The sequence below is a fragment of the Nyctereutes procyonoides genome, unplaced genomic scaffold (genome assembly GCF_905146905.1).
Source record: "Nyctereutes procyonoides isolate TBG_1078 unplaced genomic scaffold, NYPRO_anot_genome, whole genome shotgun sequence".
Taxonomy (NCBI): domain Eukaryota; kingdom Metazoa; phylum Chordata; class Mammalia; order Carnivora; family Canidae; genus Nyctereutes; species Nyctereutes procyonoides.
Window position 1 is genome coordinate 11176094 of NW_026575033.1, and position 14826 is coordinate 11190919.

The window sequence follows — 14826 nt, forward strand, 5'->3', positions numbered from 1 at the left end:
TCCTGCCACACTGGTGGGACATGTGAGGCAAGGGAGAGGTGGAGCCAATGGTGGAAAGGTTGAGACCAGAGTATGAAGAACTGTGTATGCAAGTTCATGAACCCATCTTTTACCTCACAGGAAGCAGAGGAGGAGAATCAGATCTTTCTACTGCCCCCATTGGACCAATCTGTGGGATTCTCCTCTTGGCTGCGATCCTAAGAGTGGTCTCTCTCTGTTGGAGGAAGAAGGAAGGTGATTCAAAACACTCTCCAGCCTTACCTAATACATACAATGTAGCTCTGAACAAGAAAAGGTCTCAGGCTTTTCACAACTGGACTGTGATGAGTCCTCCAGCACTCTGTAACCAAATCAATATTGTTGGTTAGCACAATATCGATCTCAGACATGTGGTTAGGTAAGTATTATCATTGAACTCACTCTTTTTTCCACTGTTAATCATATTTTATTCCCATTACTAGATAGCCATCTAAAAATCACAAATAACCAAATCATGAAATTGAATGCAATAATCAGCAGTACATTGTTGGCAACTTGTTGTATTAGCCATAGTTCATAGTTGCAAGCAGCAGAAGTCACTCTGGCTGATTTAAGAAGAAAAAGGACACAAAGGTATTGATTAGCTCAAATAATCTGGGGGGGGGGGTGATGGGATGCACATAGGGTGAAGGCATGGAGCCAGGTTTGGAGGCCAGAAAGTCAAGAGTAAGTCCTCCAGTCATGCTGGAAATTGATCCATTGAATCTGCTGCCAGCCCTGGGTGTTGCTGCTTACATTGTTGGTGGTACCAACACTAGGGGAACCAGATGTTCACTGCAGAGTGTATCCTGCAGCACCCCCAGCTTCTTGTTCAGAGCCTGGGGAATAAATGTCTAATTGGCAGAGTCTAGATTTTGCCCCTGCTTTCTAGCTGCAATGCAGCGGGGGAAAGTGATCAGGCTCTGCATATAGTATGATGAGGAATTTCCCAAATGGAGCAAAGGGACTCAGATGCTGGAAAGTAAAAGGGAAAGCTAAATGTCCACTTTCTTCCTCCATCTTATCTTCCTGGCACTGCCAAATCTGGTTCCTGCCCTACCTGTCAGATTGCTTTGTCACTAGCTTCTTTTCCTGCCCTTGACTCTTCAATGAGGACAACCCGATGGTGTTATATAAAACAGCCATTTTGGTTTTCCTTGGTTCCTGGCACAGATCTCCTAAAACCCTTGGAATTTCCTAGGTGATAAGGGTGACAGAAGTTTCTTTTGTTGAAGTGCTTCCTTGGGATCTCCTAGATAGCTTCAGGATAGAGTCTAGTTGCCAGAAAGATCAAGCCTTGATTAGAAGCTTGGAACTTTCAATCTCAATCCTTACTGCTTTGCCACCCCATCCCCACCCCCACCCCCCCAGGAGAAAAGAGATTGAGGCTAGAGGCTGGAGATTGAATTAATCACCAATGGGCAGTTATTTAATCCATCATACCTATGAAATGAAACCTCCATAAAAACCTATAAATGATGGTATTTGGAGAGCTTCCCTCAGTGAATGTATCTATGTGCTGGGAGGGTGGTGTACCCCAGCTCCAAGAGGTCCAGAAGGATCCTGAACACAAGTGTCTGCCTTCGGCTCAGGGCATGATCCTGGGGTCCTGGGATTGAGTCCCACATCGGGTTCCCTGCATGGAGCCTGCTTCTCCCTCTGCCTGTGTCTCTGCCTCTCTCTCTGTGTCTCTCATGAATAAATAAAATCTTAAAAAACAAAACAAAACAAAAAACAAAACCTCTTGTGCTCAGGATCCTTCTGGACCTCACCTATATACCTCTTCATCTGGTTGTTCATTTGTACCCTTTATAATAAACCAGTAAACTTAGGCGAAGTGCCTGTATGGGTTCTGTGAGGTGTTCTAGCAAATTATTGAAACTGAAGAGGTTATAGGAACCTCAGATTTATATAGCCTATCAGTCAGAAATATGGGTGGTCCTGAACTTGCAATTTAGCATCTGAAGAGGGGGCCATCTGTGGGAGCCTTTTAACCTATAAGATCTGACACATACTCCAAGTGAATGGTGTCAGAATTGAATTGAACTGATGGATACCCAGCTATTGTCAGAGACTGAAGATGTGGTGTTGCAAAAGACACCAAATATTTGGGATCAAGATGGAAAAAACCTAATAGCCAACAGGATGGTGCCCCTAACTTGGTGTCTTGCCATTTGCCCCTCTCTTTTCTTATTGACTCCTATGGATTTTTTCCAATTCTTTTTTTTTTTTAAGATTTTATTTATTTATTCATGAGAGACACACAGAGAGAGGCAGAGACACAGGCAGAGAGAGAAGCAGGCTCCCTGTGGGCTGCCCAGTGCAGAACTGGATCCCGGGACCGGGATCATGACCCGAGCTGAAGGCAGATGCTTAACCACTGAGCCACCCAGGTGCCCCTTCCCCCCCCCCCATTCTTTTGTGGTTCCTTTCAAATCTGTATTTCAGCCACTAACCCTTCTCTGAGTCCCAGCCCTCCCATCTATCTGCTTACTGAATGTTTCTATTTAGATGGCCCAGCCTTACCTCACATACAGTTTGTCAGAAAACCAAAATCTTTTACATCAATGTGTTCTTTTCTCTCACTAATCTCCCCGTGGTACTTAGCAACGAGGATTCCCAAGTTCAGAATCATGTTTAATTCCTTCTGGCTAATCCTAAATCTTGGGATCCCTGGGTGGCGCAGCGGTTTAGCGCCTGCCTTTGGCCCAGGGCGTGATCCTGGAGACCAAGGATCGAATCCCACGTCGGGCTCCCGGTGCATGGAGCCAGCTTCTCCCTCTGCCTATGTCTCTGCTTCTCTCTCTCTCTCTCTGTGACTATCATAAATAAATAAAAATTAAAGAAAAAATTTAAAAAAAAATCCTAAATCTTTCTAATTTATCCTTCATGACAACTCTTGCATACACTTTCCTTCCTAATTCTGCACCCGGGCTCCAGTTCGGCTCCTCTTTGACTTAAGCCTGGACTATTACAACAGTCTTCAACCCACCTCACTGTCGTCTGTACTCTTTCTCGTGCATCCTACACTTTGCCACGAGAGTTTTCTTAATGGGCTACGTCCATGAGTGTATCAGCCTCTTGACAATGCAATGGTTTCCTTCTGACTATTGGAGAAAGTCAGCCATCTTGATTCAACTCCTTTCCTCTATTCTAGCTTTATATGGTCTCTGATTTAACCTCAAACATTTAAACAAAGTAACAAATATTATCCTGCAGGAATCATGGAAGGAAGATGTTGATTTCAATCTTTCTGAGGTCCTCTAAATTCGATGCCTGCAGTATGTCTCCTTGCAGTCTCTTCTCTTCCATTACTGCTGCCCCATTTGATTTGTCCCCACTTTCAGCCAACCTCTGAGTGCTTCAGTGAGTCAGGGCAGCTTCCCTGAGCAGAGGCATAGGAAGTTTTGGCGTCTCGAGTTTTGGGGTTTCCTTCCTTCTTCCCTTTCATTTTATATTCTTCCAAAGGAGATGTCAGTAGATGTCACAAAGCACGAAAACACACAAACAGGATTTGCCTATCTTTGAAAGCCACTGACAATTATTTAAGCAAGATACCCTGACATCTGCTTGACTTAAACTTACTGAAGCACTATTTCTGAAAATTGTATTTTCATTTGCGTAAGATATTATCATGCCACAGCTATTTTATTATTCTAGAAGTTGAAGAATTACAAAGGAAGTACCTTTTTTTGGAAAAAAAAAAGAGATAAAAATTTGGTTCTATTTTGGCTCTAGTTTTTTCGATTAAAAATAAATGATGTCTGTATCTCTAAGCCTAACATTTCTCTTGTTGATTAATGAGAAGTCCTCAGGGCCCCATGGCCTACTTTCATGGGGGCCTGGTCAGCTGTACCCTCCCTTCCTAGGGACTTAAGCCCTCAGTGGGGCCAGGGCTCCTCTCCTGGGCTTGCTCCTATCCTCTCCAGACAACCTCCTGTCTATTCTCCCCCTTGTGCCATCTTTGTGTACTACCAATACATTTTCTGACATGATCCCCTGTAGCCAATTAGTCTACTGGCTCTCTTGCTAATGTGTCTGTCACTTCCCTGGCTTTATGTCTTTTTCTCCCCCACCACTTTTCCATTTCTACCGGTTTGGATCCTTCGCTCATTTCATGACTTCTATTCAAACCCTACCTTCTCCCTGAAATCATCCTTGATTATCCAACCCAGAACTTTCTTTTTCCCAAGAACACTCAAAACTCTTCAGTTCATCTGGACTTCCCTGCTAGCCGCCTCATTCAGCAATGATTATCATGGTTATTTGATAAATAGTAAAGATCTATACAAAGGTCAGCTACAGAGACATATTTGTAGTCTTTTCTTTCTAGATAAATGGTGAGTTTCTGAAGGGCAGAGGCTAAGTACTGAGGACTGAACCTTACTCTTGCCCTCTAGTATCTAATGCAGCCTCTCTTCAGAGCAGCTCCTGGGGTGATAGAAGATGGGGGGCTCACAGGGAGTGGATCCCGGACAGTCATTGGCAGGATCCAGCTCCCCTCTGTTCTGGCTATGAGGATGGCACCTGCCCCACCCTGCAGTAAAACCCGCGCAGAGATGACTGTTCACTGTTGCTGGAGGCCTTTGATGGCTGGTGTTTGGCTTTCCAGCAGGCGCCTCTACTACAACGATGACTGTGAAGGAGAACTCCAATTGAGATAGCAGGCAACCTGCCATCAGTGACAATGTTGCACAGCTGGCCTGGAGGGTCACCCGGGCCAGCAGCAGACTTGGCAGGACCAAGAAAGCCTTTGTAATTGTAAGCGACTGAAATGTTCAGGTTGCTTGTTACCACAATATAACTTGGCCCACCTAACTGATACTTATTTTAAATCCCTAAGGATTAGGGGTTTAATTAGGCAACGGAAAGCCAAAGTGGTATCCTTGGAAATTAGGATCGTCTATTCACGCAATAAATCTAAAACCAAATGGAGCAATTTAGGGCAAGAGAAAGGATTTTGGAATCAGACCAGGGTTTGAGTAATGGCATCTACGATTTACAAGGTGGTTTTCTTACCTTTTGGTCCCAGGACCACCTTAGACTCTTAAAAATTTTTGAGGACCCTGAAGAACTTTTGTTTATGTGGGTCATTTCTATGAATACTTACTGCATTAGATATAAGACCCAAGAAATTATGATAAATAACTCTATTTTATATGATAAATAACTATATTTTCCAATAGAAAAAAGTCGGGAGGGGAGTGTCACTATTTCACATTTTTTAAATAAATTCTTTAATGTTTGGTTTAATAGATGAGTGGATTATTTTCATATTTGCTTCTTTATTGTATCTGGAGGGATATATTGTTTTGGATGAGAAAAGTGAAGAAAATCCAGCTTCACAGATACACAGTTGAGAAATGGAGAGATTTTAAGTAAAGTTTTAATTGCAGACATTCTTTGATACTACACCAAAACTTGAGATAACTGGGAGTTTCTTAAACATTTGTTGTGACATGGAATCTGAAGCCATTATCAGTGAACTTTTTTATTTATTTTTTTAAATAATAAATTTATTTTTTATTGGTGTTCAATTTGCCAACATACAGAATAACACCCAGTGCTCATCCCGTCAAGTGCCCACATCAGTGCCTGCCGCCCAGTCACCCCCACCCCCTGCCCTCCTCCCCTTCCACCACCCCTAGTTTGTTTTCCAGGGTTAGGAGTCTTCCATGTTCTGTCTCCCTTTCTGATATTTCCCACTTATTTTTTCTCCTTTCCCCTTTATTCCCTTTCACTATTATTTATATTCCCCAAATGAATGAGACCATATAATGTTTGTCCTTCTCCGATTGACTTACTTCACTCAGCATAATACCCTCCAGTTCCATCCACGTTGAAGCAAATGGTGGGTATTTGTCGTTTCTAATGGCTGAGGAATATTCCATAGTATACATAAACCACATCTTCTTTATCCATTCATCTTTCGATGGACACCGAGGCTCCTTCCACAGTTTGGCTATTGTGGACATGGCTGCTATAAACATCGGGGTGCAGGTGTCCCAGCGTTTCATTGCATCTGAATCTTTGGGGTAAATCCCCAACAGTGCAATTGCTGGGTCGTAGGGCAGGTCTATTTTTAACTCTTTGAGGAACCTCCACACAGTTTTCCAGAGTGGCTGCACCAGTTCACATTCCCACCAACAGTGCAAGAGGGTTCCCTTTTCTCCGCATCCTCTCCAACATTTGTGGTTTCCTGCCTTGTTAATTTTCCCCATTCTCACTGGTGTGAGGTGGTATCTCATTGTGGTTTTGATTTGTATTTCCCTGATGGCAAGTGATGCAGAGCATTTTCTCATGTGCATGTTGGCCATGTCTATGTCTTCCTCTGTGAGATTTCTCTTCATGTCTTTTGCCCATTTCATGATTGGATTGTTTGTTTCTTTGCTTTTGAGTTTAATAAGTTCTTGATAGATCTTGGAAACTAGCCCTTTATCTGATACGTCATTTGCAAATATCTTTTAGTTTTGTTGACTGTATCCTTTGCTGTGCAAAAGCTTCTTATCTTGATGAAGTCCCAATAGTTCATTTTTGCTTTTGTTTCTTCTGCCTTCGTGGATATATCTTGCAAGAAGTTACTGTGGCCAAGTTCAAAGAGGGTGTTGCCTGTGTTCTTCTCTAGGATTTTGATGGAATCTTGTCTCACATTTAGATCTTTCATCCATTTTGAATTTATCTTTGTGTATGGTGCAAGAGAGTGGTCTAGTTTCATTCTTCTGCATGTGGATGTCCAATTTTCCCAGCACCATTTATTGAAGAGACTGTCTTTCTTCCAGTGGATAGTTTTTCCTCCTTTGTTGAATATTAGTTGACCATAAAGTTCAGGGTCCACTTCTGGGTTCTCTATTCTGTTCCCTTGATCTATGTGTCTGTTTTTGTGCCAGTACCACACTGTCTTGATGACCACAGCTTTGTAGTACAACCTGAAATCTGGCATTGTGATGCCCCCAGCTATAGTTTTCTTTTTTAAAATTCCCCTGGCTATTGGGGGTCTTTTCTGATTCCACACAAATCTTAAAATAATTTGTTCCAACTCTCTGAAGAAAGTCCATGGTATTTTGATAGGGATTGCATTAAAAGTGTAAATTGCCCTGGGTAACATTGACATTTTCACAATATTAATTCTGCCAATCCATGAGCATGGAATATTTTTCCATCTCTTTGTGTCTTCCTCAATTTCTTTCAGAAGTGTTCTATAGTTTTTAGGGTATAGATCCTTTACCTCTTTGGTTAGGTTTATTCCTAGGTATCTTATGCTTTTGGGTGCAATTGTAAATGGGATTGACTCCTTAATTTCTCTTTCTTCAGTCTCATTGTTAGTGTATAGAAATGCCATTGATTTCTGGGCATTGATTTTGTATCCTGCCACGCTGCCAAATTGCTGTATGAGTTCTAGCAATCTTGGGGTGGAGTCTTTTGGGTTTTCTATGTAGAGTATCATGTCATCGGTGAAGAGGGAAAGTTTGACTTCTTCTTTGCCAATTTGAATGCCTTTTATATCTTTTTGTTGCCTGATTGCTGAGGCTGGGACTTCCAGTACTATGTTGAATAGCAGTGGTGAGAGTGGACATCCCTGTCTTGTTCCTGATCTTAGGGGAAAGGCTCCCAGTGCTTCCCCATTGAGAGTGATATTTGCTGTGGGCTTTTCGTAGATGGCTTTTAAGATGTTGAGGAATGTTCCCTGTATCCCTACACTCTGAAGAGTTTTGATCAGGAATGGATGCTGTATTTTGTCAAATGCTTTCTCTGCATCTATTGAAAGGATCATATGGTTCTTGTTTTTTTATTTTGCTGATATGATGAATCACATTGATTATTTTATGTCAGTGAACTTTTATATCCTGGTACATGAAACTCCATTGGTCTCTGAACACAACTTTCTAAAACCCTTTCATGATTTTGTAACATTATGCACAGGTCATTTGGAAAATATTGTTTAATAAAACTAACAGAACATCTTCCAAATGTTGACACAGGTCAGTATATGATATAAAAAATGACATTTTTTACTACCACCTTTGATTTCGTGGAAAAGTTTTTAAGGATTGGGAAGCTATTTAGCTCATGTTGCAGATACAAATTTTCCAAAATTCAAGTTTCATGCCAAAGCTTGAATTTTATTGTTGGCAACAAATACCATCCAGTTGTTTTCCTTGAAGTGATAGGCTCATTTTGTTTATTTTTGAGAAAATGTATGCCCAGTCCCTAAGGTTGAACAGCCATATTTTGTCAGTCTGTCAACTAAAAATGGTCTTCTGTGAAAAAAGAAGCTAGTCCAGCTTGCAGCTTAAGCAATCACACAAGTGCTTTTTCTTGAGATGACATGATAGTTTGATGTACAGGAGGAGCACTTTTATGCCACACCTCAGTTTTGCCCACAAAATATAAAAAAGATATGTACTCAGTGTATAATTTAATAAAATGAGTAATTTGTAGTGCTTCACTAAGCAGTAACTTGGCTTTTATGTCATTGTTGCTACTGCCTTGATTAGTGCTAAGGCAATAGCACTTCTCCCCACACTGCTTTTGTACCAGTGGTAGAAACACAGAGATAAAAGCAAATAACATTTTAGTATCATCACAAAAAGTTTTGAGAATTGAAAGAAATATTCGCCTGAGAATTGAATAAAATATTATTTAACAAGAAGTAATGCATGTAAAACCCTTAGTAGAGTGCCTGGTATATAAGTGCTTATTAAGTGTTAGCTATTACTATTAATCCATAGATTTTGTAAGGGTATAGCTGTCATTAGTAATAGTAGTAATACTGATAATCTTCCATTTTTCCCCAACAAATACTTCCTCTGGCAGATCTCCATTTTAGTTAATTGCTTCATCTGTCTCCTGTGATCTCTTTTTCCAGCCGATGTCTGTTCACCCACAAGAACTGTACTATTGATCTGACCTCTGTTGTACTTTCACAGTGATCTCTTCTTTTCCTGCTGCTATCACCTTGGTTAAAGAGCATGACATTGTGGACAGAATTGCCACCAAAGGCACTTCTGGCTCTTGGTATTTGACCTGCCTAAGACTCAGTTTACTACTCCATAACTTGAGAAGAAAAATAGTCCTTTTCCACACATTTTTTTGGGAAGGTTACATGAAGTAACATATTTGAAAGTTAACTAGCTGAGTGCCCAGCTATAGTGTATGTTCCACAAAAATTAGTTTCCCTTCCTTTATCCTTTTCTCAGGATTTTGTTTTGTTTTCTTTTTTAAAAAAGTTTTTATTTTGGGCAGCCCGGGTGGCTCAGCAGTTTAGCACTGCCTTTAGCCCAGGGCATGATCCTGGAGACCCGGGATCGAGTCCCACGTCAGGCTACCTGCATGGAGCCTGCTTCTCCCTCTGCCTGTGTCTCTGCCTCTCTCTGTGTGTGTGCATCTCACATGAATAAATAAATAAAATCTTTAAAAAAAAAGTTTTTATTTTAAATCTAGTTAGTTGACCTACTGCATTATATTAGTTTCAGGGGTACTGCTTTGTTTCTGTAACCACTCTTGCTTCTTTTCCTTCCTCTCTCCAATTCATCCAAAATGTCACCATTGAATTACTTTTTTATAGCAGAGCTCTGTCATGAAATTAGTACACAACACACATGAACTGGGTACACATTACGTACTGGGGTTTTTGATAGCGGTTGCAGACTTAGGACAAAAGATATACCTTGAGAGCTACAGTCTTATGGTGGAGGGTTTGAAATATCTCTCCCATCTCTCCATTGTGGTCCCTGCCACACTCCACTGAAGGTCAGTCTCCTTAGCATGGCATTTAAAGTCTTCTGCACAGTGGCCCAAACTGGCTTCACTCTTCCTATTTCTTATGTGCTGGCCAAACTGAACTCATCAGTCTTTGATCTCAGAGGTCTCGGCTTCCATGTTTCTGTGCCCCATGTTCTCTCTGTTGGAATGTCCTTCTCACCTCCCCTAGCTGTGAACAGCCCATCTGTTCCTTAACTCCAGTTCACCTACCCCATGTGTGAGACCTTCTCTGGTCCCCCAGGTGGAGGTGCTGTCCTCTGTGCACTTCTGTCCTATTTCCTTCAAATGCATCTTAGTTAGGGTACTTGTCATATTCTACGTGAGCTCATGGCATTTATGCACCTTTTAGTCCTCTCAACCAGATTGTGATCTTCCCAGAATATGCATTTCTCTTCCCAACCTTAGCAGGTCATATGAGGGCCTTATATCTACAGTTATACTCTATGACATGCTTATTGATGGATAAATGAAAACAAATTTTTCTTCATTTTGTTGAGTTTATTAACCAAGATCCTACACCTGGAAGTGGATATTATAAAACAAATGACTAGTTATTAGCAGCAGCACCAAAAACACCAATACATTTCCTGTAAGCTGCTGTGCATTCATGGCCCACAGCTTTTATTCTTAAAAAAAAAAAAGTCTTAATAAAAGCACAATATGAATATTTATTTATTTATTTACTTACTTACTTATTTACATTCTCTTCATTTACTTTCATTACTTTCTGGTAGTTTCCAATATACAAGTCTTTCATCTCTTTGGTTAAATTCATCCCTAGGTATTTTATTCTTTATAATGCAATTGTAAATGGAATTCTTTCTTTCTTTGTCTTTTTTTTTTTTTAAGATTTTATCTATTTATTCATGAGAGACACACAGAGAGAGAGAGGCAGGGACACAAGCTGCAAGAAGCCCGATGTGGGACTTGATCCCAGATCCTGGGGTCACGCCCTGGGCCAAGGGCAGACGCTCAACTGCTGAGCCACCCAGGTGTCCCTCTTTCTCTTTCTGATAGTTAACTATTAGTATATGGAAACACAACAGATTTTTGTGTACTTTGTATCCTGCAACTTTACTGAATTTGTTTTATTAGTTCTAAGTATTCTGATAAATTCTTTAGGGTTTTCTTTTTCTTTTTGTCTTTAGGGTTTTCTATATTTAATATCATGTCATCTGAAAATAGTGCAGATCCCACTTTTGATGGGAATGTAAACTTGTGTAGCCACTACGGAAAACAGTATGGAGTTTCCTCAAAAAAATTCAAAATGGGTGAAAGACCTAAAAGTGAGATAGGAATACATCAAAATCTTAGAGAACACAGGCAGCAACATCTTTGACCTCGGCTGCAGAACTTCTTGCTAGAGACGTCTCCAGAGTTAAGGGAAACAAAAGCAAAAACCCCTATTGGGGCTTCATGATGATAAAGCTTTTGCACAGCAAAGGAGGCAATCAATAAAACTAAAAGGCAATCTATGGAATGGAAGAAGACATTTGCAAGTAACATATCACATAAAGGGCTAGTATCTGAAATTTATAAAGAACTTATCAAACTCAATACACAAAAAACAAAGAACCCAGTCAAGAAATGGGCAGAAGGCATAAACAGACATTTCTCCAAAGAAGACACACAAATGGCCAACAGATGCATAAGAAAGTGCTCAACATCACTCATGATCAGGGAAATACAAATAAAAACCGCACTGGTCAGAAGGGCTAAAATTAACAATTCAGGAAACAAAAGATGTTGGCAAGGATTAGGAGAAAGAGGAACCTCTTACATGGTTGGTGGGTATGCAAACTGGTGCAGCCACTCCCTAGAACAGTATGGAATTTCCCCAAAAAGTTAAAAATAGAACCATCCTACAACCCAGGACTAGTACTACTAGATATTTGTCCGAAGGACACAAACATAGTGCTTTGCATGGGGCACATGCACCCCAATGTTTATAGCAGCAATGTCCACAACAGCCAAACTATGGAAAGAGCCCAGATGTCTATCAACAGACGAATGGATAAGGATGTGTTATATACATACAATGGAATACTGCTCAGCCATTAAAAAGAATGAAATCTTGCCATTTGAAACAACATGGATGGAACTAGAGGGTATTACACTGAGTGAAATAAGTCAGTTAAAGAAAGAGAATTACCATATGATTCCACTCATGTGGCATTTAAGAAACAAAACAGATGAACATAGGAGAAGGGAAGGAAAAATTAGATACAAACAGAGAGGAAGGCAAACCACAAAAGACTCTTAACTCTAGAAAACAAACTGAAGGTTGGCGGAGGGCAAGTGGGTATGAAGATGGGGTAACAGTGATGGCCGTAAGCAGGGCATGTGATGTAATGAGCACTGGGTATTATATGCAATTGATGAATCACTAAATTCTACCTGTGAAACTAATAATATGCTATATGTTAACCAACTTGAATTTAAATTAAATAAAAAGTAAAAATAGAACTAGGATATGATTCAGCAACTCTACTTCTGGATATTCATCTGAAGGAAATGAGAACCAATTCAAAAAGATATCTGCACCCCAATGTTCATTCACTGCAGCATTATTTACAATAACCAAGCTGTGGGAACAACCTGTGTCCATTGATGGATGAATGGATAAAGAAAAAAGAAATAATAAAGAAATAAAAAAATAACAGTCTTACCATTTGCAATAATATGTATGGACCTGAGGGCTTTATGCTAAGTAAATAAGTTAGACAGAAAAAGACAAAAGCTGTATGATCTCTCGTATATGCAGAAAATAATATATATATATATATTGTTATTATTATTATCAAGCTCATGGATGCAGAGAATAGCTTGGTTCCCAGAGGCTGGGCATGGGGGAGAGGGGATGGAAGATAGGAGATATGGATGAATTATGTGTTTGTTTTTAGTTTAAATAGTGTAATAATAAAAAAGAATCATCACAGAGGGGAGGTAAAATATACTTAAATTGCTTTATTTTCTATCTTTTTAAAGATTTTATTTATTTATTTATTTATGAGAGACACAGGGAGAGAGGCAGAGACCTAGGCAGAGAGAGAAGCAAGGCAAGCTCCATACAGGGAGCCCAATGTGGGACTCAATTCCGGGATCACGCTCTGGGCCAAAGGCAGATGCTTAATCACGGAGCCATCCAGGCATCAAGGGAGAAGCAGGCTCCATGCACCAGGAGCCCGACGTGGGATTCGATCCTGAGTCTCCAGGATCGCGCCCTGGGCCAAAGGCAGGCGCCAAACCGCCGCGCCATCCAGGGATCCCTGCTCAATAGGGAATTTGCTTGAAGATTCTCTCTCTCTGCCCATACTCCTGCATGCATGTATTCTCTCTCTCTCCCTCTCTCAAATAAATAAATCTTTTAAAAAATGTTCCTGAGGTGCCTGCGTGGCTCAGTTAAGTGTCTGCCTTTGGCTCAGGTCATGATCTCAGGGTCCTGGGATCAAGCCCTGCTTTAGCTCCCTGCTTAACAGGGAGCCTGCTTCTCCAGCTCCCTCTGTGCTCCCTCTCCCCCCGCCCCCCGTCTCTTTCTCTCTCACTATTTCTCAAATAATTTTTTAAATAATTTTTTAATGTTTGTAAGTAATTTTATTGCTCCATGATAAATGCTACAGGACAGGTGTAGGAAACACTTTGGAACATACAGAGGGAAACACTTTGGAACATACAGAGGGAAAAACAGAGTGGTGGCCATGGGAATCCATCAGTAAGGCAGAAGTGACTTGTGCAAGGTCTTAAAGGAGAAAAAGGTTCCTGGCCTGAGAAAAAGAGGAAAGGCATCCCAGATGGAGGCACAACGTACACAAAGCAAATCAGCCCAAAGAAGTGTGGTGTTCTGGGAAGTGGCGCAGACTTCTTATCCAGCCCCCTCCCAGCCTGCTACCTCTCTCCCACAACTTGGAAGTTTCTGTTATTAGCAAAGACTAAGAGACAGATTTCAACTCTCCACTCTCTAAGGGCCCTCTCACATGGCTTCAGGAGAGCACTTCTCTTCGCACACAGAGAAGCAACCGTCCTTTTACCTAAAGAGGCTTAACTACAGGATTCTTAGAAACTAACAGACCTGAACCTAGGTCCAGGAAATAAAAGTTACCATCTTGGCAGGCCCCAGGACAAGTCCAGAAATCCAAAGTTATTGCCACTTCGTTTTCTGTACTTTTGAAGATACTGTATGGTAATAAATACTTCTCTGCAAAACAATAACACAAAAAGCTATATCCTAGAAACTTCTGATCAGAAACAGATCATCTACTTGACTGTTTTGTTCTCCTTTCTAGAATCACATATCCTCCTGTTTCAGTAAAGATCAGGAATTACTCCTAATAGGTGTGTCAACAGGAGCAATAGGAAATAACTGCACTTGACTTCTTTTTTAATTTTTATTTATTGATGATAGTCCCACAGAGAGAGAGAGAGGCAGAGACACAGGAGGAGGGAGAAGCAGGCTCCATGCACCGGGAGCCTGACGTGGGACTCGATCCCGGGACTCCAGGATCGCGCCCTGGGCCAAAGGCAGGCGCCAAACCGCTGAGCCACCCAGGGACCCCTGACTATCTATGGTTTTACGCATATGTCTTTATATTCTTTCTTGGCATTTAGAAGATTCTTTTATAAATTACTAAACTGTTTTAAGTATGTTGTAATAGGCCCTCCTCCCTCAAAAGAGGGGACTCCTTGCTCCAGGGGAGGGCCATACTTTCAGGGATCAGTATGGGGCTGGCATCTGAAATCAAGATGAGTGAATCCCAGGAAGAGAGAGTTAAGGCTTGCTCTTTTTTCAGATCACAGTCCTAGAGTTTATGAAATTTATTTTTTCCTGTTGAGAGCTGTCCCCCTTACAGCTGGTGTTTCAGATGGCAAAGGAGGCACCGAGGTAAGCAGTTACCACAAATCCGTTAGTGTCCTCACGAGCACAGTTTGTTCTCAGAAATCCTTAACTTGTTTTTGGGAGATGGAACTCCCAGGAAGTCCATTTGTCATATGACTAGAGTAAGTGAAAGGTAATCCTTTTTAAAATGTGAGTTATGGAGCTTTGTAATG